Source organism: Bubalus kerabau, chromosome 21 (assembly GCF_029407905.1).
Source record: "Bubalus kerabau isolate K-KA32 ecotype Philippines breed swamp buffalo chromosome 21, PCC_UOA_SB_1v2, whole genome shotgun sequence".
NCBI classification, from domain to species: Eukaryota; Metazoa; Chordata; class Mammalia; order Artiodactyla; family Bovidae; genus Bubalus; species Bubalus kerabau.
The window spans coordinates 24,601,232-24,626,910 of NC_073644.1; the positions used below are offsets into that span (position 1 = coordinate 24,601,232).

General features: G+C 43.8%; 1 protein-coding gene and 1 long non-coding RNA gene across 6 annotated transcripts in view; one reads left to right on the forward strand and one right to left on the reverse strand.

Moving 5' to 3' along the window:
* GALNT1 (polypeptide N-acetylgalactosaminyltransferase 1) overlaps window positions 1–16,834 on the reverse strand; it is a 123,060-nt gene extending 106,226 nt beyond the window's left edge. For 2 of the 5 annotated variants that reach the window (XM_055559377.1, XM_055559376.1), the window contains exon 1: window positions 16,524–16,817. The gene's annotated coding sequence lies outside the window, so the exon portion shown is untranslated. Of the gene's footprint in view, window positions 1–14,680; window positions 15,000–16,523 lie in introns of those variants that run through there. The other 3 variants (XM_055559380.1, XM_055559378.1, XM_055559381.1) reach the window with 3 other exon arrangements.
* Window positions 15,507–16,254, forward strand: LOC129636110 (uncharacterized). Its single transcript, XR_008706653.1, has 2 exons — window positions 15,507–15,901; window positions 16,012–16,254. It is a non-coding gene; the product is annotated as an uncharacterized LOC129636110 (long non-coding RNA).
* Window positions 16,835–25,679: the final 8,845 nt, after the last annotated feature.

Here is a 25,679-nt window from a genome sequence, read left to right on the forward strand (position 1 = left end):
TCCAGGCTACTTTGATCTGTCTTATTTCCACCTTCCTGCCCAATCTGAATCTTGCTACTGTTTTTAGCTCCCATTTTGAGTCTGTGGAGAAAAGAAGTTTTTAAATTTCAGGGCCCAGAGAAGCCCAGGCTAAGTGACTGGGTGCTGCTTTCTGCTCCGACAGAACCTATCCTAACTTCTGCACCTAACACCCAGTGTCCCAAGTTCTCTCCCAAACGTCTTCTGTTTTCCCTGGTCTCCACAGCACCCTCTCTCTCCAAAACACACACTCCTTACCTTCCTTCATGTCTCTAAATACAACCCAAATTAAACTTTTAAAAAATGCCTACTGAAAATCACATCCAACTGGGAGTTTCTTTCCCCTATAGCTTAGTTATCATGTCTCTCTGTAATATTCTAATTTACAAAAAGAAAGTTAAGTCAACTCTCATCTGACCCAGAAACATCTATGACTTCCGTGTGCAAGTGAAAAAAAAAAAAAAAACTGGGGTGGAAGAATTACTTTTCACTATGTAACTTTTAGTACTGTCAGGATATTTTACTATGTAAACATTAACTTCTATTCCAAAAAAATTCCTATTACTTAATAATGCAAAAAAAAAAAAAAAAAAAATGACTTTAGTCTTACTCTCCCAGTAGTATTTTTATGCAGGAACATGTGGACATCAGATGGAGAGAAGAAAGCATCCCTAAATTCATAATCATTTTTGTTTAGTTTTGTTTGGAGGGTGCCAAGTCAACAGGCAGCAGCTGGCTGCCATAGGCTTATGGTCTGGTTACTAACCCAGCCAATGGGGTTCTACTGCTGAAAGTTTAAGGGAAATCTGAAGACCTTCATTGAGCCCCTGGCCTTGCGGAAAGTGATACAGGCAAGGATTTCTAGGTGCCCAGGTGATGGCCTGACTTTCTAGGTGCCCAGGTGATGGCCTGACTGGGTCAGTCACTGCCACTTCTCAAAATCTTGGAGCTGCTAAGAAATGAGAACAGAATAGGTCAGGGCTGGCAATCAAGCCTTGCTGCAGGTGTGGGTCAAGTGAATCACAAGTGGACCCACCTGTCAGTCCCAACCTTCTTACGTGTTATTTTATTACATTTTTTGTTATATATGAGAGTATTCTACATAGGACATTTGCCATATTATTAAAAATAGCATATTGTAATTGTTAAGCTTGAACTGTGGATTAGTCAAAATCTGCTGCTTCATTTAGGCCCCACCCACAAAGTATCCTTATTTTGAGACTGATCTTCAAGATACCACCCAACCTTCCCGGATGGGTTGAGTCAGCACTGGATTCACTACCTACTTCCAACTCCTCCATCTTCTGTTGCTTGCAACACTCAAGTTGCCTTCCAACACTGTCTTCCTCATCAGCCTCTATCCTGTGATCTGTCTTCTGTCTCAGAGCCTGACACCAACCTGCCTATTGATATCTTACACAATGTGAGTGTGTGCTCAGTTGTGTCCAACTCTTTTGCAACCCCCATGGACTGTAGCCTGCCAGGCTCCACTGTCCATGAAATTCTCCAGGCAAGAATATTGGAGTGGGTTGCCATTCCCTTCTCCAGGGGATCTTCCCAACCCAGGGATCAAACCTGGGTCTCCTACATTGGAGGCAGATTCCTTACTGCCTGAGACACCAGGGAAGCCCCTATCTTACACAATCCTTCAGCCCAAACACAGACACAGATCACACCCAGCCACACTCTCCCCATCTGGCTCACACACTCCTCACCCCACCAAAACTGCCCTTCTCCATCTGCCCCTGAGCCACTTCCTCTTCCCCCATCCCACTTCCCACATGCTCAGCTACCAACCTAGAAGTCATACAACCTTTGTAATAACACCCTCCTGACACAAAAAACCCTCACCCACTGGACCTTTCAGCTTTTTAGTCCGAAGCCCAGCCCAGCGCCACTGTTTTATTCTGCTTCAACTTCTAGGGTATTATCATTACAGAGAAAGTCCTGACAACAGGCTGACTGGTCCACTGTAAACCCGTCTCACCAGCCCGGCCAGCCACCTGTGCACACCCTGTTGGCCATGTGTATACACACTCTTGGCCACGTGTGCACACTCTCTTGGCCACGTATGCATGCCTCATACCCACACGTGCACACCCCCTTGGCCACACCAGGCAGCCCCAGTCCTGACTCCACAGTCTCTCTTCCTGAGACTCACACCTCTGCTCCGCTCAGAGCCCTCCCCGGCCTCAGGGGCCGTGTTTTCCCCTGCCACACTTGACTGCATCCCTTCCCAGAGCCTCGGAAGCCTTGTTCCACACACTTTTCTGCTGTCTCTGACACTCGCCAGCCCTTTCTCCTGAGGTAACTGTCAGAGGTGAGGGCTTGGTTTCTCCCAAATAAAACAAGATTCCGGGAAAAAAAAAAAAAAAAAAAAGAACTGCCAACACTGAAAAATCAGGACTTTTCACTTAAAAAAATCAGGATTCCTGGCTCCGGTGGGAACACAGAACCCTCTGCCCTGAAGGAGGGACACATCCTAAGAGCAAAGTCCTCAGAGCTGATGACTGGCCGCCGGCCGCCCTGTCCCTCCTTCCCTGCCCCGCCGCCCCGTGCGGGCACCTGCTCTCACAGGCCACCCCACTGCTTACTCACAGGCTCTGCTGCCCACCCCCGGCCCCGGTCCTGGGGGCCACCCATCCCAGCTGCCCCCATCGACCCCACCCTCTCCCCTCTCGCTTCCTCGGGGAACTGGCTCCCCTTGCGGCCGCCACTTCTCACCGTGTAATAGGATTTCTGCTGTCAGCTCTGCTGGAACTGCAGAGGCTCTCCAGGTCCTCCCGCACAGGAGCACCGGGAACTGAGCGCTGGACAGTCGCTCCTCACAAGGCCACCCTCATGGCTCTCCTTTGTTCCATTTCTCCTCCCGACCTCCGGTGATCCGGCACCTGGAAACACCTCTGAGTGCCATACAGACCCCACAGTGAGCACACTCTCCCCGAAACACTGCCACCGGCCAGCCCAGGCCTTAGAGTTTCTCTCAGGGAAAAACTCAATCCAAACCTAACCATAGTCCTGCACCTCCTAAGGTTCGCAGGCAAATTCTCTTATTCAGCATTACTGCTCACTCCTCAGCTGCAAAGCACCGGTTCTTAAGAGACTAGTAACTGAAGGTCCCTACCTCTGCTGAGGAAGTCACAGTCTAGAGGGATAAACTGAGCGTCAATACACAAGTGACAGAAAAAGGCAGCACCAAGGGGAAGGCCAGGGAAGGCACGGGCCGCCTGCTGGGAGAAACGCTAGCACCGTCCTCGGCCTCACACACCCACTGCAGCCCAGGCCTCCTGCAAGTCTCCTCACTGGTCTCCACGCCTCTCTTCCACCCATCCTGCCTCCTGCTTAAAACCATGCTCCCCACTGCAGCGGGGTGATCTGCCTAAAATCTGAAACAGAGTTCTCTCCTGCTCAAAGCCTTCCAACAGCATTGGGATGAACGTCCATCGTCCCATCAGCCAACACCGATTTCTCTCTCTGCATCTCACCTCTCTTTCCCTTGCGCTAGTGGCCCTTCAGCTACACTGATCTTCCTGTTCCTTAGGGTGAGCTCTCTTCTGCTGCCTGACTTCTGCACACACCACTTGTTACCTGGAATCCTCTGGCCCCCACTCTCTGTACTAAAATCTTTTCTGACATCTGGATCTTAACTGGAACGCCATTTCCCCATTATTTAGCTTTCTTTGAAAACTCTCATAATTCACTTAATTATCCTCGTTTTTCTCTACCCCATTAGATTGTATGATCAACAAGCACAGGGACCGTGTTTTTTGTTCACTGTGTATTTACAGTATCTGGCACTTAGCAGACACTCAATAAATATTTGCTCAGTGATGATGTAAAAGGCTCTTTACTTCTCTGAAGTCCCAAATGTAAGCATCCCCTTTGCTTTGTCTCTCAGCCCTCTCTTCCATGCCCTGTTTTCATCATCTCCAGCCTGCTCATGCTCATCTGTACCTCCAGAACTGACCTCTCCTGCCAAGATCAAGCTCCACAATTATGATGCCCGCAGGACAGTTTCAGGAGTTCCTCTCTGGCACCCGCAGCTGAATGTGTCTCAAGACACACTCAACAACTATCCTCAGACAAACTCTCCTGTTTTTTTGCATTTCTGTTAATGATGATATTCTTCTACAGCTCCAGTGACTAACTTCTCTTTCCTTCACTCACTGACAAGAAAAACTGATTCCACCTCTGAAAATGCACCAATATGTTCCTGTACATATGGTCAACTAGACTGGTGCACCTCAGGTACTACCTCTAGTCTTAAAATAAAAATCACCTAACTACACACATATCAAAGTTGAATTCGGATGTCAATCAACAGTCCCATCAAAATCAATGGCTCTCTACTGTCCTCCAAATAATGTGTTCTTCTTCTGCTTGGCATTCGAAGCCTCTCGATCTTGCCTGAACTATCCTAACCAGGCAGTCTACTGAGAGTTTAGTGGTTAAGACCATAAACTCTGGAGCCAGACTGTCATGTAAAGGCACAGAAACAGGGATGAGTGCAGATCCCAGCTTCACCAACTTCCCTGGGCTGTGGTCCCTTCATCCTTCATCTGTACGACGGGATAACGGGAAGAGTATTAACCTCCAGGGACTGTTAATAGATGAATTACAATGAAAACTAAGAAACAGACAAAACAACAGATTAAATGACTAGAGCACATAGCATAGTGCCCAGCACTGATCAGTGCTACCAGCATCGCGTCCCGTGTGTGCTTTGTAGCAGCATCTCCCGCTGTCAACAGCCTACGTCCCAGTCTATCTCAATCAACCTGCTGTTCCCTGATGCTCCCCAAGCTTCCCCTCGTGAGGTGAGAGCCCGCAACAGCAGCTCATCAACATTGGCTGATAAGCTGCCAGCACTGCACCCCTTCCTCCAACTCAGAGCATTTCTAGTCAAAAGCTCCTACCACCAAGCCCCCTTCTCTCGGGGGCGTCCTTACAGCTCAAGGGCTGAAATGTGCCAAAGGCTGCTTGTCGTAGGGCTCCAGCTCTGCGCAAAGATGCCTCGTCTACCATTAACTGTCTTCGTCCCTCTCCTTTCTCACCCCTCTCCCAAGTTTCCCATCAGAGACCATCTTGCAACCCTTCTCCACGCAGAGTGGCAAAGCTGTTTTTGTTCTCTTATGGCCCTGATTCTGGGTAAAAGTTGAAGTTCTCATGCCTGCTCTCCCTGCAACAGGCCTATTTCACTAGGATGTGTTCTCTTTGCATGGAAATGCTTAAAATAATTAAAACTAATTCTGCAGCCTGACTATGAGCAGAATAGTGAGGTCTGAAGTGGTCAGACCTCACTTAACCCTCTACAACTCCTGCCATGCACAGGACTTGTAAATACTAATAAAATGTTTATTGATAACTCACTCATCCCAAGAGATGGAAAAATGAGATTACTAGAAAATTTTACTCACTATTTAACCTTAAGAGAAACAATAAATTATAAACTGCAGTGCACAATTTCCAAAGCCCAATCCAATAACTTAGCATGTGGCATTACCAACAAATACAAATTCTACTTCTTTTTATAACTAAACTGATACTTAAAAAATACTTTTTTTTTTCCTTAACAAAAAGGAAGTCGTTAACTACTGAGGACATAAAAATCTAGCACAAACAATGACATCTAAACCTAAGGAACTGTTTTCAATTTACTTCAAGGCTCCCCAGAAGGCTATATCTAGTGTCCCTTGGTGTTTGTCCCACAGCTAAGGTTGTCAACCAGAAGACTACACACCAGAAACCTATGCTTAGACATCTTCACAGAACCCATGATTTACAGAACCATCATACATTCTCTATGTAACGTTAGAAGTTACAATGACTGTAAAAGATTCTTATAAACATGCACAGGAATTTATTCTATAACTTATGACATTGTATAAGAACCCTAAAAATTAAAGGAGAAATAAGACATATAAAATCAGAGATGCACTCTGAACTCTCATTGCTAATGTTACATCTGCCCTAAAACATTCCTTCTCCTTAAGGACTGAAACGGTTTCACATTGAAGATGTCCCTACAGAAAGACAAGGAAAATGGCAGAGGAGAGCCTGAACTGAATGACTGATCACTGACTTCTAATTTCAAAAAGAATCAAGTAGTTATACCCTAGGCAATGCTAGTTAGTGTGGTCCTTAGACACTCCACAAGGACTGAGTACAGAGACTGGGAGTAAAGACTCAGAAACTCTGACAGCAACGTTACAGAATTGTACATCCACTGAATCTAAAACTACAAAACTGGAAGTTATATATTGTACATTTTTTATTTCATTTTTCTTGTAATTCATTTCTTACATATGTTAGAAAAGAACTGGCCCAGGACAAAAACTGGTTGTCGGGGACATTTGCTTCCGGGAAGAAACAAACATAATAAAACTCATAAATGAGGAGAGAAGGCAAAACCTCAGTCCCTGACGAACAACCCAATGGTGACTATCCTGGGTCTTACCTTTGCTCCTGGACTTGGAGCTGAAGGAGCTGGCCAACTGGAAATGCTAACAGGCACAGACCAAAAAAAAAAAAGCCCAACAAAAGCCTGTTCTCTCTAGCCAAAGGACCAGAAAAGGGACATCCTAGCAAGACAGAAAACTCGGGGGGGGGGGGGGGGTCGGGGGAGGGGAAACACTCTACTCCAGACAAACACCATAGAAAAAACTGTGGCCTACCCAGGCCAACAAAAGTAAGGTACAACAAGCTCAGACTTCCATATACTCACCAAGCTGTAATAAGGCACCCCGACCCCCTCCACAATGGAGTGCTGCTGAGAAGGCCAAGTGGAGCACCCAGGCTGGTAACAAGGCACCGTTCCACACCATGTCCCCTGAGAATCCTGGACCTCTAACCCCACCTGGCCATAAGAGAACACCCTCTCTACTTCTTAGGTCAAGGGAAGTCAAGGGGGGAGCCTGTACTTCTACTACACCTAGCAGTAACAAGGCAGCGCCACATGGCATCCCCTACCCCTGATGAGAGGCATAAAAAAAAAAAAAAAAAAAAAAAAGCCCGCTAAAATGAAGGCTTAAATAAGATCTAGAATTTCATAGCATATTGTGAAAATTTCCAGGTTTTAATTAAAAAAACAAAAAAATCACTCGCAATACCAAAAGCCAGGAGGACCTCAAACTAAATGAAAAAGACATCAGCAGACACCAACACTAAAATGACAGAGATAGCAGGATTATCTGAGAATGATTATAATGCAGCTATGACGGAAATGCTTCAACGAGAAATTTCAAGCATGCTTGAAATTTAAAATAGATAAATAACCTCAACAAAGAAAGAGGAGATACAAGAACAAAATGGAAATTTCAGAGCTGAGAAATACTGCAATAAAAAGTTGATGAACTCAATAGCAGAATGGAAGGGACAAAACTGGAAGACACAGCAATATATATTACTCAATCTGAACAGCAGAAAGAAACTAGAGCAGAACTGCCAGCCTTAGGAACCTGTGGGACCATAAGAAAAGATCTAACATCTAAGTAAGAGTTGAGAAGACAGAGAAGAGAGTGGACTGAAAAAGCACTCAAATAATGGTGGGACTTCCCTGGTGGGACTTCCCTGGTGGTCCGATGGCTAAAACTCTGAGCTCCCAATGCAGGGGGCCTGGTTTCAATCCCTGGTCAGGAACTAGATCCCACATGCCACAACTGAAAAAAAAAAAAAAAATCCTGCATGCTGCAATCAAGATTTAAGACCCCAAGAGCTGCAACTAAGACCTGGTACAGCCAAATAAATAAATTAATAATTTTTTTAAAAAGAAAAGAAATAATAGCAAAAACTTACCAAATTTGGCAAAAGACATAAACCTATAGGTTCAGGGAGTTGATTGAATGCAAACAGGATAAACCCAAAGGAATCCAAACCAATATTTACTGCAATTAAGCTGAAAACTAGAAGTAAAGAAAAAGTCCTGAGGATGGTGAGAGATAAATGATAACTTAAATAGAGGAAAAACCTGCAAACACCAGGTTTCTCATTAAAAACCGTGGACGCCATACAACTTCCCTGGTGGTCCGGTGGTTAAGACTCCAAGTGCAGGGGGGCATGGGTTCGATCCCTGGTCAGGGAGCTAGGATCCTATGCTGCATGGTACAGCCAAACAAAACAAAAACAAGAAAACAGTAGAATAAAAAAGGCTGTAATTTAGGAAAAAAGGAAGGAAGAAACCACAGAGGCCAGAGGTAAATGGTACAACAGTTTTTAAGTGCTGAAAGAAAAGACCAACACAGAATCCTGGGCTTCCCTGGTGGCTCAGTGGTCAAGAATCCACCTGCCAACGCAGGAGTCACAGGTTCCATCCCTGATCCGGGAAGATCCCACATGCTGTGGAGCAACTAAGCCCGTGTGCCACAACTATTGAGCCTGTGCTCTAGAGCAAAGAAGCCAAAACTACTGAGCCCATGTGCCACAACCACTGAAGCCTGAATGCCCTAGAGGCCATGCTGCTGCTGCTAAGTCGCTTCAGTCATGTCCGACCCTGTGCGACCCCATAGACAGCAGCCCACCAGGCTCCCCCGTCCCCGGGATTCTCCAGGCAAGAACACTGGAGTGGGTTGCCATTGCCTTCTCTAATGCATGAAAGTGAAAAGTGAAAGTGAAGTCACTCAGTCGTGTCTGACTCTTTGCGACCCCATGGACTGCAGCCCACCAGGCTCCTCTGTCCATGGGATTTTCCAGGCAAGAGTACTGGAGTGGGGTGCCATTGCCTTCTCCACCTAGAAGCCATGCTCCACAACAAAGAGGAGACACCACAATGAGAAGCCCGTGCACCGCAACTAGAGAGTAGTCCCGACCTCTGCAACTAGAGAGAAGCCCACACAGCAACGGAGACCCAGCACAGCCAAAAATAAATAAATAAAAATTAAAAGGAAAAAACCACAACAACACACAGTCCTATACCCAAAGAAAATATCCTTCAGGAATGAAGAGCAAAATCGAGTCATTCTCAAATGAAGAAAAACTAATAAAGTCTGTCACCAGCAGACATACCCTTAAGAAAGGCTAAAGAAGTTCTTAAAAAAGAAATAATAAGGGAAGGAATCTTGAGACATCAGGAGAAAACACAATACGCAAAAATATAGAAAAAGAGGCTGCCCTTCTGCCCTTGAGTTTACTCGTTTATGTTTGTGAAAGCAAAAACCATAACAGTGTCTAGGGTGCTTACAAATGTTTTAGAAGAAATACATACAATCGTATTAAAATGAGTGAGGATTAAGATATGCACAGGGAAGCAAGGGTTCTGAGCTACATTTAAACAGGTAAAATGATGACGCCGGTAGACAGAGATTAGCTACATATATATAATGTAATACTTAGAAGAAGTATACCAGTAAAAATATTTTTAATTAAAAATCCCATACAAAGAAATACACTCAAAAAAACAGTATGTATGTGTGTGCACATGTTCAGTTGAGTTCGACTCTTTATGACTCCATGAACTATAGCCGACCAGGCTCCTCTGTCTATGGAATTTTCTAGGCAAGAATACTGGAATGGGTTGCCATTTCCTTCTCCACAAAAAACAGTATCTATAAATTAAAATGGAATTCTAAAAAAACAAAAAACAAAAACTCAAGTAACCCACAGGAAGCTGAGGGCAGAGGAGGAGGGGAGCAATATTCAGAGAAACAAAAAAATGGAGGGAATAAACAAAAAGTTAAATGTCAGACTTAAGTTCTAACATCAATAATTACATTCAATGTAAATGGTCTAAATGCCTCAATGAAAAAGACAAAGATTGCTAAAATCAATTAAAGAAAAACAACCCTACTATATATATGCTGTCTACAGGACACAGTTCAAACAAAACAGTTTAGGCAGGTTGAAAGTAAAAGAATGGAAAAGGATATATCATCCAAACAATAAAGGAAAAGTAATCAAAGAAGAAGAAAGAAAAGTAGTGGCTATGTTAATATCAAAGTAGAATTCAGAGCAAAGAGAATTACCAGAGACAGAGAAGGACATCATGCAGTGACAGAAAAGGTAAAGCCACCAAGGAAACACAGCCACCCTAAATGTGTATGCACCAGAGAACTGCAGAATATGTAAAGCTAAAAACAGATGTAATCTAAAAGGAGAAACAGACAGGGGACTTCCCTGGCAGTCCAACAGTTAAGACTCTACCTTCCAATGCAGAGGGTGCAGGTTCAACCCTTGGTAAGACAGCCAAGATCCCACATACCTCGGGGCCAAAAGACCAAAACATAAAATGGAAGCAATATTGCAATAAATTCAATAAACACTTTAAAAACAGTCAACATTAAAAAATAAAAAAAGAAACAGACAAATCCAAAAATACAGTTGGAGACTTCAATACCCCTCTCTCAAGAGTTGACAGAACACTTAAGCAGGAAGGTACAGAAGAACTCAACACCATCAACCAACATGATCTAATGAACATTTATAAAACACTCCAACAGCAGAAAAAACATTCTAGTCAAGTGTCCACAGAACATATACCAAGACGGAACATACTTTGAGTCATAAAACAAGCCAAAACAAATTTAAAAGAACTGAAACATACAGAGTTTGTTCTCCAACCACAACAGGATCAAAGCAGAAGCCAAAACCAGAAAGATAACAGTAAGATCTCCAAACACTTGGAAGCTAAACCACACACTTCTAAATAATCCATGGGTCAAAGAAGTTTCAAGGGAAATAAATACATACATTAAACTGAGAGAAAATAAAAACACAACATAAAATTCATGAGACACAACTAAATCAGTGCTTAGAGGAAAATTTATAGTGCTAAAAGCCCCCATGAACATAAATCCAGAAAGTCCTTTACAAATTATTAGTAATTAAAATTCAACAACATATAAAAGAGATAAAAAACCAAGTGGGATTTATGCCAGGAATGCAAGGCTGGCTCAATTAAAAATCAATCAAAATAATCCATCATATCAATAGGCTAAAGAAAAACTACATGACCATAAAAATCAATGCACAAAAAGCACTTAACGAAATTCAACACCCATTCATGATAAAAACTCTCAGAAAGACAGGAATAAAAGGGAACTTCCTCAACGTGATGAAGAGCATCTACAAAAACCCTACAGTTAACACTAAACTTAATAGTGTGTAGCATAAATGCCCAACAATCAGCTTTTTTGGTTATACAATATAAATGCCTAGCATTAAGCTTCTGCTTGCCCGGGCATCCGAAGACATCCATCTTGAATAAACACACTGCCGGATATACAAGATAGAGTCAGGCCACCTCACCCATAAAATTCGGTTTTTTGGTTTTTTACGAGAGCTCTGTAGATTAGATAACTGACCATTTGATGGTTTGCTTTTCCCTTCCTGTGTCCTAATTCTTGCTCTTACATTTTACATTCACCAACAGAGAAGCCACAAAATCCCAGGAACCTCACCATCAGCCACAATGAAAGCAGAAGCCCAATCAGCACTCTCTACCCACAATCCCACTGTGAGGCCTCAGGCGTGCCATGCACCCTCCTCCAGGTCCTGTAAGTAATAAATCTCTTCTTTCCCAAGTTCCCTGATGGTTCTCACTGAGGTGTATCTTACAATCATGGTAAGAACCACCAGGGCCAGTCCAGACACAACACTGGCTCCAAAAGGGTGAAAGTCTGGGTGGGGGCTCACCAGAGGCCCAGGTGAATGCCCTTGATCATTTCTAGCCAATGGCGTCACTATGGACTGCCTGAGACTGACCCAAAACATAGTGAAAGACTGAATGCTTTCTCCCTAAGATCAGGGACAAGGCAAAAAGGTCTTCTCTTACAATTCTTCTTAAACACAATACTGGAAGTTTTAGCCAGTATCAATAAGAAGAGGAAATAAACGGCATACAGATGGAAAAGGAAGAACTAAAACTGTCCCTATGTAGACATGACAAGTTGTCTATTTAGAAAATCTCAAGGAATCTACCAAAAAACTCCTGAACTAATAAACGGGTTCAGCAAGACTGTAGCATACAAGATCAACATAAGAAAGTTATAATAATATTTCTATAAACTAGCAATGAACACATGGATCCCGAAAAATTTTAAACAGCAGTTGCTCAAAATACAAACACTTATACATAAGTCTAACAAAAACCCAACAAAATTTAACAAAACATAGACTTGTATGATAAAACTACACAATGCTGATTAAAGATATCAAGGACCTAAATAAATGGAGAGACATACCATGTTCATAGATTAGAAGAGACAACATAGTAAGACATCAATTTTCCCCCAAATGATATACAGGTCTAACGCAACTCCTATCAAAATTCCAATAAGATTTTTTTGTAAATATAAACAAGATTATTCTACAACTTACATGGATAGGCAAAGGAATGAAAAGCTAATACAATTTTGAAAAAGAAGACTGAAGTGGTAGGAATCATTCCACACCCACTTAAGACTTCTTATATCCCACAGTAACCAAGACTATAATATTGGAGGAGGGATAGACACATAGATCAATAGAACAGAATAAAGAACCTAGAAACAGACTCATACACATATACTCAACTGATTTTTTTTACAGATACAAAAACAATTCCATGGAGGAAAACGTTGCCTTTTCAACCAACCGTGTCACAACAGCCAAAACTGGAAACAACCAGATGCCCTTCAACAGAAAAATGGTTATAGGAACCATAAAAGTACATCCATATTATGAAATACTACTCAGCAATAAAAAGGAAGCAGCTATTGATATACACAGCACTTCTCTTAGTCTCCAGAGAATTATGCTGGGGGGGAGGGCGGAGACGTGAATCCCAAAAGGTACTTATTATATGATTCCATGTATAAAATATTTTTGAAATGACAAAATTATAGAATGGAGAACAGATGAGTGATTGCCAGGCCTTAAGGAGTGGATAGAGCAGGAGGGAAGAGGGTATGGTTATAAAAGAACAACATGCAGAAAGCATGCGGTGTTGGCAATGTTCTCTATCTTGACTGCATCGATGACACCGTCATGGTGGCTGATACTGCACCACAGTTTTACATGATGCCACTGGAAGCAACTGGGTAAAGGGTACATGGGATCTTTCTAGATTATTCCTTGTAAATGCATGTGGATCTGCAATTATACTCCACAAAAAAAGTTTAATTTAAAAAGCCCAAAACTGGACCTTCACTCACTGCTCTAAGATTCATTACCCAAATGTCAACACTTCAGAATAGGTCTACGTTTGTAACAACCCCTTATCAACTTCGGCTTTGTGGTCGACTGAGGATGCATAGTTATAAATGTAAAACATTATGCCTACCCTCAAGCATCATACACTCAAGTAGCGAGACGAACATAGGCATAAATCAACAGTGAAAGACTTCATAAAGGAGATGGGATTTCAGCAAAGCCTTGAGCAAGAGACAGCACTTCCACAAGTGGAAGTGGACAGGGGGATATCCTGGGTAGAAGAAATCACATATAAAGACGCCAAGCTAAAAATAAGCACCTATGGAGAAAGGGACATGTGTGTGTGGTGAAATAACACAAAAGATGGACTAAGCAGTGTGGGCTAACAGTAGAAGGCCCCCAAAAGCCAGAGCAAGGAATGCAAATGTCACTTACTGAAAGAAGACTTCTTCACCAACCCAGCCAACCAAAGGCAGCAGCTCCCCCGCCCCCCTACCACAGTCTCTCCAACACCCTTCACCTTTTCTTTCTAGCACCCTGCACAAGTTGTAATTATCATGTATTTCCCTGCATGTTCATCTAATGCTGTCTCACCCCAGTCACGGTGATTACCTAGCGGCACTGGATCTGATACGCAGGAACTGCCCAGCACACATTAACCAAGTCAATGAACCAACAGTCGGTACTCGCTTCTCATCCTCTCCTGTGCAGCTGCCTGTCTTCTTTCCTCCATTGTCTGTCACTCCGTGCAGCTTGGTCCCTCTCTGACCGCCTACCTCTTTTAGTTCATCCTTCCTTTTTCCTTGCTCCACCTCTGCCCAGTTCTCAACCCACCATAAAAATAAAAACAGTATATTTTAAAACAGGGGTTCACATTTGGAATGTTAACACTCTTTTCAATCTCAACCAATTAAGAACCTATCCCAAGAATCTGCTACTGAAAACCGAGTACTACAGTTACAAGTTGTTACAGAAGCATAACAGATTCATATATTACATAAACAAACAAGTAAGAGCTATTCCTGTCACGGCCTTACTCTCCTGAATATGAGATGCTCTGCCCAGAACTGATGATCCTATTTGGTCCATGGAAAGCTGTCCACTGAAGACAGCCAGGACAGAACTCCTCAAAGCTACCAAGGTTACACAGAACAAAAGCTGAGAAACTGCCACCGACCAAAGACTGAGAAGCCATGACTTTAAATGCAATGTGGTGCCGTGGACTGGAGCCTGGAACAGAAAGAGGGCACTAATGGAAAAATTGGCAAAATCCAAATACAGTCTGGAATTTAGTTTAAAAACAAAAGATACAAATATATATATATATACACACACACACACACGGGCACATATATATATGGTACTAACAAACAATGAAGACTCAGATTTATAAATATTATTTTATATTATTAAAAAGAGAAAGAGATGGGGCACACAAGGGAACCAGGAAATGAAACTTAGGTCAGGGTAGCTAGGGGCTTAGAGCTGAAAAGCTACATGTAGATCTACCTTCATTTTGCTTCTGGTGCTATGCTCTTACCTGATGCCCTGAAAATTACTTGGCCTGAAACTGCTTGGAATTAACTAGTTTTGACTTCAGAATAGGCTCATTAATATACACAACAAGCATTTATTGAGTGTCTACTGTTTACCGGGCACTGTAAAGTTTTTGGGAATACACGGCTGGAAAAGACACAGAAACGGAAGACACCCTCTCTGCTCCCATACAAGCTGACTCTCTACTGCAAAGCCAGGCATTTAACAGGCATCTGCGTAAATGATGAGTATCTCCAGGCCTTTCAAAGTTGGCTTCAGAGTCCTACCAAACAATCCGTCAGGACATTTGCTAAACCCAGTTATCACTGGTGTTCTGAACAAGGCCTTCAATGTGAAATCAAATCACTTGAGATCTGATATCTGTATCACCTGTGACATGCCAAATCACTTTAACAGAAACTCATTCAGCTGACGTGGTTTGTGACCTGAGATTCGGCATTTCTTCCAAACTCTCAGAGGACAGAGATGCTGCTGGATCACAAACCACACCGAATTAGGAAAGCAGTGAAGGTACCACAGAAAGCATCCCTCAAACTATCATGTAAAATGCAAGCTCCATAAAGCCAAGGACATGTTGCCTCTTATTCACCACGGTATACCCAGGACTTAAAACTGTGCTTTATACACAGATAGCACTCAATAAATATTTACTGAATGAACAAATGGATATATGGTCTTAGACAAGTTCAACAGTAGCCACTGGTCACATGTGGCTACCGAACACTTGTCAAGTGGCTACTGATTTTCAAAACTTCAATTTTAATTAATTTAAATAGCCACATGTGGTTAGTGGCTACCATAATGGCCAATCTAGGTCTAGACACAGATGTGATGTTAAGAGCCCTGGATTAATAAGACATAGGTGTGAATTCCAGCTCTCCTGCTTTAGCTTGTGACCTGGAAAGTTACAATGTCTCAGGGCCTCAACTTCTTCATTTGTGAGAGGAGGACAAAATACCCCCCACCCCCACCCCACCTCCAGCCTCTCAGGGTTCTTGACAAGAATTGTTACAGGTCATTGTATTAACCATAAAGTATCGTCTCTGCCCTCCAGAAATACTTCACAACCCCAAAGATTACTTTGACCATTGCCCACACTTGCCAGAAAATGTCAAGCCCGCTTGGTTAGCTGAGTGGCTCTGTGAATGAGGCCAAGGTCATAAGTTCGGAGGAGGGGGGACCTTCACGTAGCAAGGTTGACCAGGTAAGAGAGGCAATGACACTGCAAATCATCACAATTCCTGGCACATCTTTAAATGGGCATTGTATTGATTATGGATGAGTAAATGACATTTCATTCATTCATTCTTCCAGGAAGCGCTGCCACATTATCTAAAGCCCGCTACTTCCCATCCACAGACATTTGCTAATTGGGCCGGGTCCTCTTCGCGGGCAGAGGGCCGGGAAGCCCCCACCTCCGGCCGCCCGCGTGTCCTCCCCTCCTCCGTCGCGCGGGCCCGGCGAGGGTCAGCCTGGCACCGCGGCTCCAAGTACCACACCGCCGGACCGAACCAGGAGCCATATTTAGCTGTATTTTTTGGTCAATAAAACAAACTTCCGTCTTCTAACGAAAAACGGTCCCAACTCAATGTCAAACTAGGACGGAAACTCGCTGTTCGCCGCAGCTGCCAACCAGAGACGCCGCGTGTCCAGCAGCCCCCGAGTCCCCGACCCGGACCCCGCGCCTCGCGCGCCCGCGCCCCGGCCACGGCCGCGCCGGCCACAAAGGGACGGGAGACGCGGACGCGGCCGGGCCTCTCCGCCTCCGCCCGCCCCGCGCCAGCGGCCGCAGCTCCGGGACGGCCCGGGCGCGGGCGGACACTCACCTCGCTCCGCGCGCGGCGGCGGCGGCAGCGGGCGCTCCTCGAGGCCGGCCCCGGCGGTCGCGGCGCGGTCCCGCGGGCCGCAGCGCGGGCGCTACTCTCGGGCCGCCGTCCGCCGCGCCGCCTTCTCGGCCACTGCCGGCGGCTCCCCCGGCGGGCGGGCGGGCCCGGCGCGGGCCCCGCCTCCGCTGCGCCCGCCCCCGCCTCCGCGCCGGGCCTCGCGGGCTCGGCGCGCTACTCCGGGCGGCCCCGCATGCCGCCGCCGCTGCCGCTCGCTCGGGGCCGCCTCAGCGCGGCGGGCCGGGGCCGCAGGGCCACCCGCGCAGGCCGCTTGGGCGCGGTCTTCCCCGCGCGCGCGGCGTGCTCGCGGCGGCGGCGGCCCGTGCGGCTGCGCGGGGGAGGCGGGGGCGCCGCGCGCTCACCCGGATGCGCCGCCCCCGTCCCTGCGGCGAGCCCACCTCGGGGCCGCGGTGCTTGCCTCGGGGCCCTGGCGGTTCCGGCTCCTCCGCGCCTCTGCCCCCTGCCGGTCCGACCCGCCGGGAGGCGCGGAACCCGAGCCCCGGGGCGAGGGGTCCCCGGGCGAGAGGCTGGGGCTGAGACGGGCTCGGCCGTGCCGTCCGGGCTGGTGGTCTCCACCTGAACCTGGGCACGGACAAAGGGGCCGTTGCCGCCGCCCCAAGTGAAGCACAACTCGGGCCGTTTCACGTCGAGCAGATCGCGGGGTGGGAGGAAAGGACGGTGCCCTCACCGCGCCGACGAGATCCTCTTATCGAGCCCCTGGCTGCTTCTCACCCGTGAGCTGCAGCGGAGGACTCGGAGCTGGAGGACGGTCAGCGGCCCCTCGGCCCGGCCGTGCTGAGCTCTGCGGCCGGCGCCGGGGATGCAGGAGGTTCTGGACCCAGGGTGGGCGGCGAGAGGGGAGGCCCCCGACCAGCACAGCCGGAAGAGGCAGCCAGGCCTTGGGGGTACTGAACAGCCGCGGCCCCCCGCAACGCGGGTAACTGGGGCAGTGTCTCCCGCGTGGTGCTGAGAGGGGCCCTTCCACTTGTGACCTCTTGGGAACCAATCTTCCTTGGCACTAATTCCAGTACCTAGCTGTCCCTTAATCTAAGAAACGATGCAGCCTGGTCTTCTGCCACTCATAGACATAATAAATTTTCTACTTGAATCATTCAGAGGTTTTTGTAAAGTCTTGCCTGCCAGCCAAGAGTTGGAATGATGAAGCTCATGTTTATACTTTTTATTTTTTAAATAAAGGTATGTTCACAGAAAGAACCAAAAGGCTGGAAGCGAATAATGTTACCGAAGATTGTCTCTGGAATTTTACTATCCTATTTTGTGCTTATCTACATTTTCCAAGTAGTCTAAAATAAAAGTTTAAAGTTGCTTTTTAAAAGTACTTACATAATATTTTGAAACAAAGTGAATCATGATTGGCCTGTTAATGTACCACAAGGAAACTTCACTTTGAAGTTTGTATCTTTTTTAAAAATAACCATATTAAGGGGAAAAAAAAACCATCTCGGGCAAAAAAGAGTTGCAAATTGTATACCTGCTAAAAAATACTTATATTCAGAATATATAAACAACTCATAACTTAATAAGACTAATAATCAAATTTTAAATGGACAAAAGAATGGAATAGGCATTTTACCAAAGAAAATGTTTAAATGGTCAACTATAGCATGAAAAGATGTTCAACATCATTAGTCACTAGGGAAATGCAAATCAGAACCACAATGAGAAAGCTCCTCACACCCACTATAATGACTGTAATAAGACTGAAAATAGCAAGTGTTGGTGAGATGAGAAATTAGAACCCTGATCTACATTTCTGATGGGTATGTGAAATGGTGCAGCCACTTTGGAAGTTGATTTAAAAGATGCTTTAAAAAATATACATAAGAGTACCACATGCCCCCAGTAATTCCACTCCTAGGTGGAAAAAAAAACCTGAGAATATGTTCACATAGCAAATTGTATATAAACTTTCATAGGAGCATTGTTCACAATACCCGAAAGGTAGAAACAGTCCAGGTATCCAGCAACTGGTGAATGGATACACTAAATGTGGTATATGTATACAGTGATTGCTATTCAGCAATAAAACAGAATGAAAGATACATAGAACATACATGGAAGGTACATACATCACAGAGGAACCTCAAAAACATTAAACTAAGTGGAAGTAGCCAAGTGGGTAGTCATCATGGGTAAGGTTAGGCAGTAAGCATGTGTCAGCAGGGTGAAGGCAATCTTGGGAGTGGTTAATGGGGATCATAAGCAGTGGGGAAGTTGCCTTGCTTTGGATCTGGTGATAAGAGCAGTACATTTGAAGCATTCGTAAGGGGCATGGGCAAGTAATGGTGACTAATTGTTGTATTAGTTTATTGATGTCTATATCCAAAAGCCCCAAATGCTGGGAGCTTACACAGTTCCTTTCCGGCCTGTACTCCAAGTCCTTTGGTGGTGGGGGTGGGGGACTTTAGCCCAGGTTGAAGAAGAGTCCAGAACAGCACATGGTTCCTCTTTGGTAGACATCGTAGAAGTGCACATGGCAAGTTGCACAAGGTCTTCTAACACTTCTCCCCACGTGTCATTTTTATATATGTGTTTCAATGGCCAAATCAAATGACTTGCCGTATGTAACTTTCAAAGAAGCAGGAAAATGCAATACATCCCAACATTGTCCCCAGAAAGCAGAGAGCTGCAAAAATCTGGATTATAATGTTAATAATTATCATAAGTATCAAAATTGGAGGATAACTTTTTTTAACCTTTTATTTTGAAATAATTATGAATGCATAAGAAGTTGTAAAAACTGTAGAGACGTACTTCATACCCTTCACCCATTCCCCCCGGTGGTTACTTCTTATAATGCTAACTTATAAAAAAGCTATAAACTTGTTAACTATACTTAAATATCAAAACCCGGAAATTAGCATTGGTACAATGTGTGTGTATGGTTCAGTACCATTTTATCACATGTGCAGATTCTCTAACAAAGTATAGAACTATTCCATCACCACAAAGATCTTCACACTCTTCCTTCATAGTCATCCCCATCTATCCCCCACCCACACCCTCTAACCCCTGGCAACCACAATCTGTTTTATATCTATATATTTTTTTTTATTCAAGGATGTTATGTAATAGAATTATACAGTATGTGACCACTTGAGACTGGCTTTTTCTTTTTTGTCTCTGCCAGTTAAGCATGGACTGTGGGCCTTCCATGTTGCCCACAGCCTTCTATTTAAAAAAAAAAAAATTCTTATAATTTATTTATTTGGCTCCTTCTGGTCTTAGTCATGTCATGTGAAATCTTGTGTGTGGGCTCAGTAGTTGTGGTACTCAGACTTAGTTGCCCTGGAACACATGGGATCATTTCCCTGACCAGGGATCAAACCCATGTCTCCTGCATTGGAAGGCAGGTTCTTAACCACTGGACCACTAGGTAAGTCCTTTTTATTATTATTATTATTTTATTTTTAGACAGCATAATACACTTCCATAAGGTTTGGTCATTTTGTTTGTTTTTGCTCGTCACTTGTCAGTTGGTCTGGGGTGAAAGTGCTGGCTCCCCATGTGGTCTTCTCTAACACCACCCCGGCAGTGGGTAGAGGGGTCATGAGAGGTGCCTTCTAATGTTAGAGTGAAGGTAGGACTCCCTCTGTTCAGCCTTTAGTTACCTGGGACAGGGGTGAGGTCACTTTTTTTTTTTTTTTTTTTTTTTTTTGCTGCAGGCTTTGGCTAGAATAGAGAGAAGTGAAAGTTGCTCAGTCATGTCCAACTCTCTGTGACTCCATGAACTGTAGCCTGTCAGGCTCCTCTGTCCATGGGGATTCTCCAAGCCAGAATACTAGAGTGGGTAGCCATTCCCTTTTCCAGGAGATCGTCCCAACCCAGGGGTCTAACCCAGCTTTCCCGCATTCCAGGCGGATTCTTTCCCATATGAGCCCGCAGGTAAGTTAGAATAGGGCAGTTCCTAGTGTAAACATTTTATACATTGCCCCTTTCCTGGTCCTTTGGCTAGTGAGAGCAGGCGATGCTTAGGGTTTTTTAAAAAATAGTTCTGTCATGCTCCTGGGTTGCCAGCTTCTCCAGTCCAAGACGTACAGGGCAAAACAAACCGACAGAAAACAACTCAGAGAACTCATCATCCTGTCATTCCTTGGATCCCAAAGTCCTTAGTCAATTGCTTTCTCTCTGCCTTTCAGAGTTTTCTCTTGTTTGTTTCATATACAATGTCCAGGGCTTTTACCTGTTCTTGGGTGGGAAATGCACTCCAACCAAACTATTAGACAGGAACCAGAAGTGGAGAATAAAGGTCTAAAACCTAAATTAGAGCAGATTTCAGATTATTCCTATTAAAAAAAAAACACCACTCCCAGTTTCTTGCATTTCAGTAGGCTTTTATGAGTCAGAGAGAAAAGGCAAGATTTATTGCTGGTTTATTAGGAATTCTACAGATATACTCTGGACATTTACATGGGCTATAATCTCATATGAGAAATAATAGAGGAAATCTTGAGAACTGCCAGATCATAGACTCCATGGAGTCTGAGGTCAGCAAGCATGAAGGAGTGGAAAAGCTGAGACATCCAGTTAGAAGAAGAAGCTGGAGTTTCTGCAAGTGAAATAGGCCTTGCACTGCAAAGCCTCAGAATATGCCATTTGGGCACATGGTCAGTGAAGGTGAAGAAAGCAGTGACAAAAAAAAAAAAAAGAAAGAAAAAAGAAAGCAGTGACAGAAATGAACCTAAGACACTGAAAATAACAGAGTCAGACAAGTCATCAATATGATTTTTTTTTTTTTTTTTAAGGTTAAGGAAAGCAGGAGACAGGTTAGAAGCTAAAACCTAAGTCAGGAACAAAAATTTTAAGGGCAATGGGAGCAAGTCAGTTGACAGTAGATTTAGGTGGGCAGTCATCACTTGAAATCAAATGGAATGAATCTGAAAGGAAGAAAAATGGGAGAGACGATGGAGTCACCGTTCAAAAGAGCTAGGTGGATTAAAACAGTCTGAGTTTTAGCACATGTGAATTCATTGTATTGTTAGATGACATTCAGGAAGACTCAGTGAAAAAAAGCTTGGTAACTAGCACATGGTGGAAGAGGAGACTGCAGATCTTTTCCAGCTAAGAATGGCTTTGAGAAATTTATAAAATGCATTTTCTTGGCCCCTTCTTTCCCCCAGTCATAGCTTGTCAGTCTTGCAGGGCATTAGTCAACCTGGAGAATTATTTACACATTTTTAGCAAAGGACTGAGGCACTGCTTTTATAGATTTAGATCCAAAAGATGTGGTAACAGAAGCTTAGTGACTAATAGCAAAACCCTCACAATATGCCACACCACCTGGCTAAGTGACCCCTGAGATAGTTTCTACTAGCTCTGAGGATTCTGAATACAATCCATCTTACACTGCCCTGCCGTGTTGGTCTTCCTGAAACACCGAGTTCATAAAACTGCTCTGTCTACACGTATATTACTCAAGCCATCCAAGCCCTTCACAACCTGGTTGATTTCCACCCATCCCAGCCCTCTTGCGCACAGCTCACTCATAAGTTTTCTCTGCTGCAGTCACCCCAGCCAGCTCATTGCTCCCTCTCTCCAGATTTATTATACTCTTATTTTTTCCTTGCCTTCTTTCCTCCACCTATCTTAGTCCCTAAGGATTCTTTTTCAGTGCAATCTTCTTTACCTTCTACAATCTCTTCAGTAGAGTCTCTCTCTCTCTCTCTCTTTTTTTGAATTCCTATCATCTGGGGCATTTTTTCCCCCACACAAATTAGCTGGCTCATGATATGTTATCTACAATGTTTTATGTGTTTATGGTTTATATCACCTCCTAGACAGTATGTGCTATACTTTGCACATTTTACATATGAAAATAATATATACATATATAAGATACATACATATGATAAAAAATTCAAATAGAATGGAAAGGTATGAAACAAAGGCTCAAATTCTTTCAACCCAACAGTATCCCCAAAGATAACTGCCTTTAACTGATTCTTCCTGGTTGTTGCCACCCCACCTCTGCTGATGGAAATCTCCCCTGCTTCTAAACAATCTAGTTCAAATTCTTGATATATCAACTTTAGACAATTGTGTTTATCAATCCTTGTGGTCATACAAATAATCCCCAAATCGTGGTTTACAACAAACACTTACTGCAATCTCCCAAGTCATTTGGCTTGGGTTAGTCATGGGCCTAGAGCTAATGGAATGTCCATTATTATTTGGGATACGCTTTTCCCATGACAGAGGGCCACAGCTGAAGAGAAACAGTTGAAACATGTGTTACTTCTGAAAGCCTCTGTTCAGAGCTAACCACTGTCATTTCCACCCACATTCCATTGTTCAAAATAATTCACATGGTCAGACCCAGAGCTCATGGGGATAAAGGAGAAACTATGTATGCCCCTCAATCTTTCCCAGCACCAGGATCTCTTCCAATGAGTCAGTTCTTCGCATCAGGTGGCCGAAGTTTTGGAGCTTCAGCTTCAGCATCAGCCCTTCCAATGAATACTCAGGGTTGATTTCTTTTAGGATTGACTGGTTTGATCTCCTTGTAGTCCAAGAGACCCTCAAGATTCTTCTCCAGCACCAAAACTCAAAAGGCAAAAGGAGAAGAGGGTGACAAAGGATGAGATGGTGAGCTAGCATCACTGACTCAGTGGACATGAATCAGAGTGAGCTCTGGGAGACAGTGAAGGACGGGGAAGCCTGGTGTGCTGGTGTCCATGGGGTTGTAAAGACTCACACGTGACTTAGCGACGGAACAACAACATACGTGCCCTGTGAAGTGGCATGACAGAGAAAGTGGATGCATTATCCACTACATAGAAGGAGCAAAAATTTGGAAACAACATCCCACATATGGAAGTTTTTATTGATTTCCACTTATCGAAGATTAGGAATTGGGCCTATTAACCCCACCTCTGTCACCCTCCTCTTTTTAATACTTTGTTAGTTGTGTTATAAGTACTTCTTCTACCAGCTTACTTTATAACTTTAAATTACAAAGAGAAAGTGCTTTTCTGGATCACTCAACTTCAGGTAGTGTCTCACAAGAGTCTTCATTATAAAAAAAATGAGGCTATGTACACCCTTATACTCTTATATCCTCTCTTCTCTTTACGTCTCATAATTTGTATGTTATAGAGTTTTATAACATTTTCCTTCTGTTCTGAAACTATAAGTAAATCTTCCATGCTTTGTATAAAAATTGATTTAAAAAACTAAAATCCAATAAAAGGTGCTTGAAATATAAAATTGTGTACATATTATTTTCTGTAGAATCAAGAAATCTAGGTAGACCTGTGAAGAAGGAAATGCACTTACACTTTTCCTAAATATGTGTAGATTCAAAAATAATATTTCAAAAACCAAGATTGAATATTTTATTTTCATTACACTCCATATGCTAGTGAGAATCATGTTACATTTGTTTTATATAGGCTGTGATTTTGCTATAGAGATTTTTTTTTAGAAAACTTCCGTTTGCCTTACTTTCCTCTTGTTAACAGAAGAAATAATAACCTTCACTTTATCACTAAGTTTATGTAACTTTAAAAATAATACTTGTTTCTTAAAGTGAATTCATTTCCTTATCAAATGCATTTGTTTGAAAGTCGTATATCTAGTTAAATAGTTAAAAGTCTTCTGTTTTATTTTGAAACAATTATCTTTATACCTGCTGCCCAACAAATAGCCTAGAGATTCTTTTTATTGCTGTTCTGAGTTGTGGCCATTATTTTTTGGATTTCATTTCTTCATCTTCTTTTATTTTGATTTTCTTTTTTTAAAACTGGAATGTAATTGCTTTACAATGTTGTGTTGCTGCTGCTTCTAAGTTGCTTCAGTCTTGTCTGACTCTGTGCAACCCCATAGACGGCAGCCCACCAGGCTCCTCCTTCCCTGGGATTTTCCAGGCAAGAGTACTGGAGTGGGTTGCCATTTCCTTCTCCAAGGCATGCAAGTGAAAAGTGAGAGTGAAGTCGCTCAGTTGTGTCTGATTCTTCGCGACCCCATGGACTGCAGCCCACCAGGCTCCTCCATCCACGGAATTTTTCAAGCAAAAGTACTGGAGTGGGTTGCCATTGCCTTCTCCACCCATGTTGTGTTAGCTTCTGCTATACAACAAAGTGAATCAGCTATATGGATACATATACCGCTTCCCTCTTGAACCTCCCTCCCACCCCTCTGGGTCATCACAGCACTGAGCTGAGCTCCCCGTGCTATACAGCAGCTTCCCACTAGCTGTCTATTTCACACAGGGCAGTATATATATGTCAATCCTACTCTCCCAGTTCGTCTCACCCTCCCTTTCCCTCCCCATGTCCACATATCTGTTCTCTACATTTGCATCTCTATTCCTGCCCTGAAAACAGATTCATCTGTACTATCTTTCTAGATTCCATACATATGCATTAATATATGATTTTTTTTTCATTCTGACTTACTTCGATCTGTATGACAGACTCTAGGTCCAACCACATCACTACAAAGGACCCAATTTCTTTCTTTTTTATGGCTGAGTAATATTCCATTGAATACACACACCACATCTTCCTTATCCATTCATTGGTCAATGGACATTTACTCTGCTTCCATGTTCTGACTGTTGTAAATAGTGCTGCAATGAACACTGGGGTACATGTATCGTTGAATTATGGCTTTCTCAGGGTATATGCCCAGTAGTGAGATTGCTAGGTTTTTTTATTTTCTTAAAGTATATACTCAAGTGATTTTTTTTTCCATAAAGGGAGGAAAATGTTGAACTCTTTCAGTGTGGCTTGCAGACTGGTAAATTGGCTAGATATAGAATTCTACACTCCAAATGACTTTCTGTTAGCATTTTGAAGGCATTGTTCTACTGTATTCCAGCCTACAGCCGAAAAATCTGAAAGCCATATGTGAAAATAAAGTGAAAGTTGCTCAGTCATGTCTGACTCTTTATGACCACATGGACTATACAGTCCATGGAATTCTCCAGACCAGAATACCGGAGTGGGTAGCCTTTCCCTTCTCCAGGGGATCTTCCTAACCCAGGGACTGAACCCAGGTCTTGTGCACTGCAGGTGGATCCATTACCAGCTGAGCCACAAGGGAAGCCCAAGGATACTGGAGTGGGTAGCCTATCCC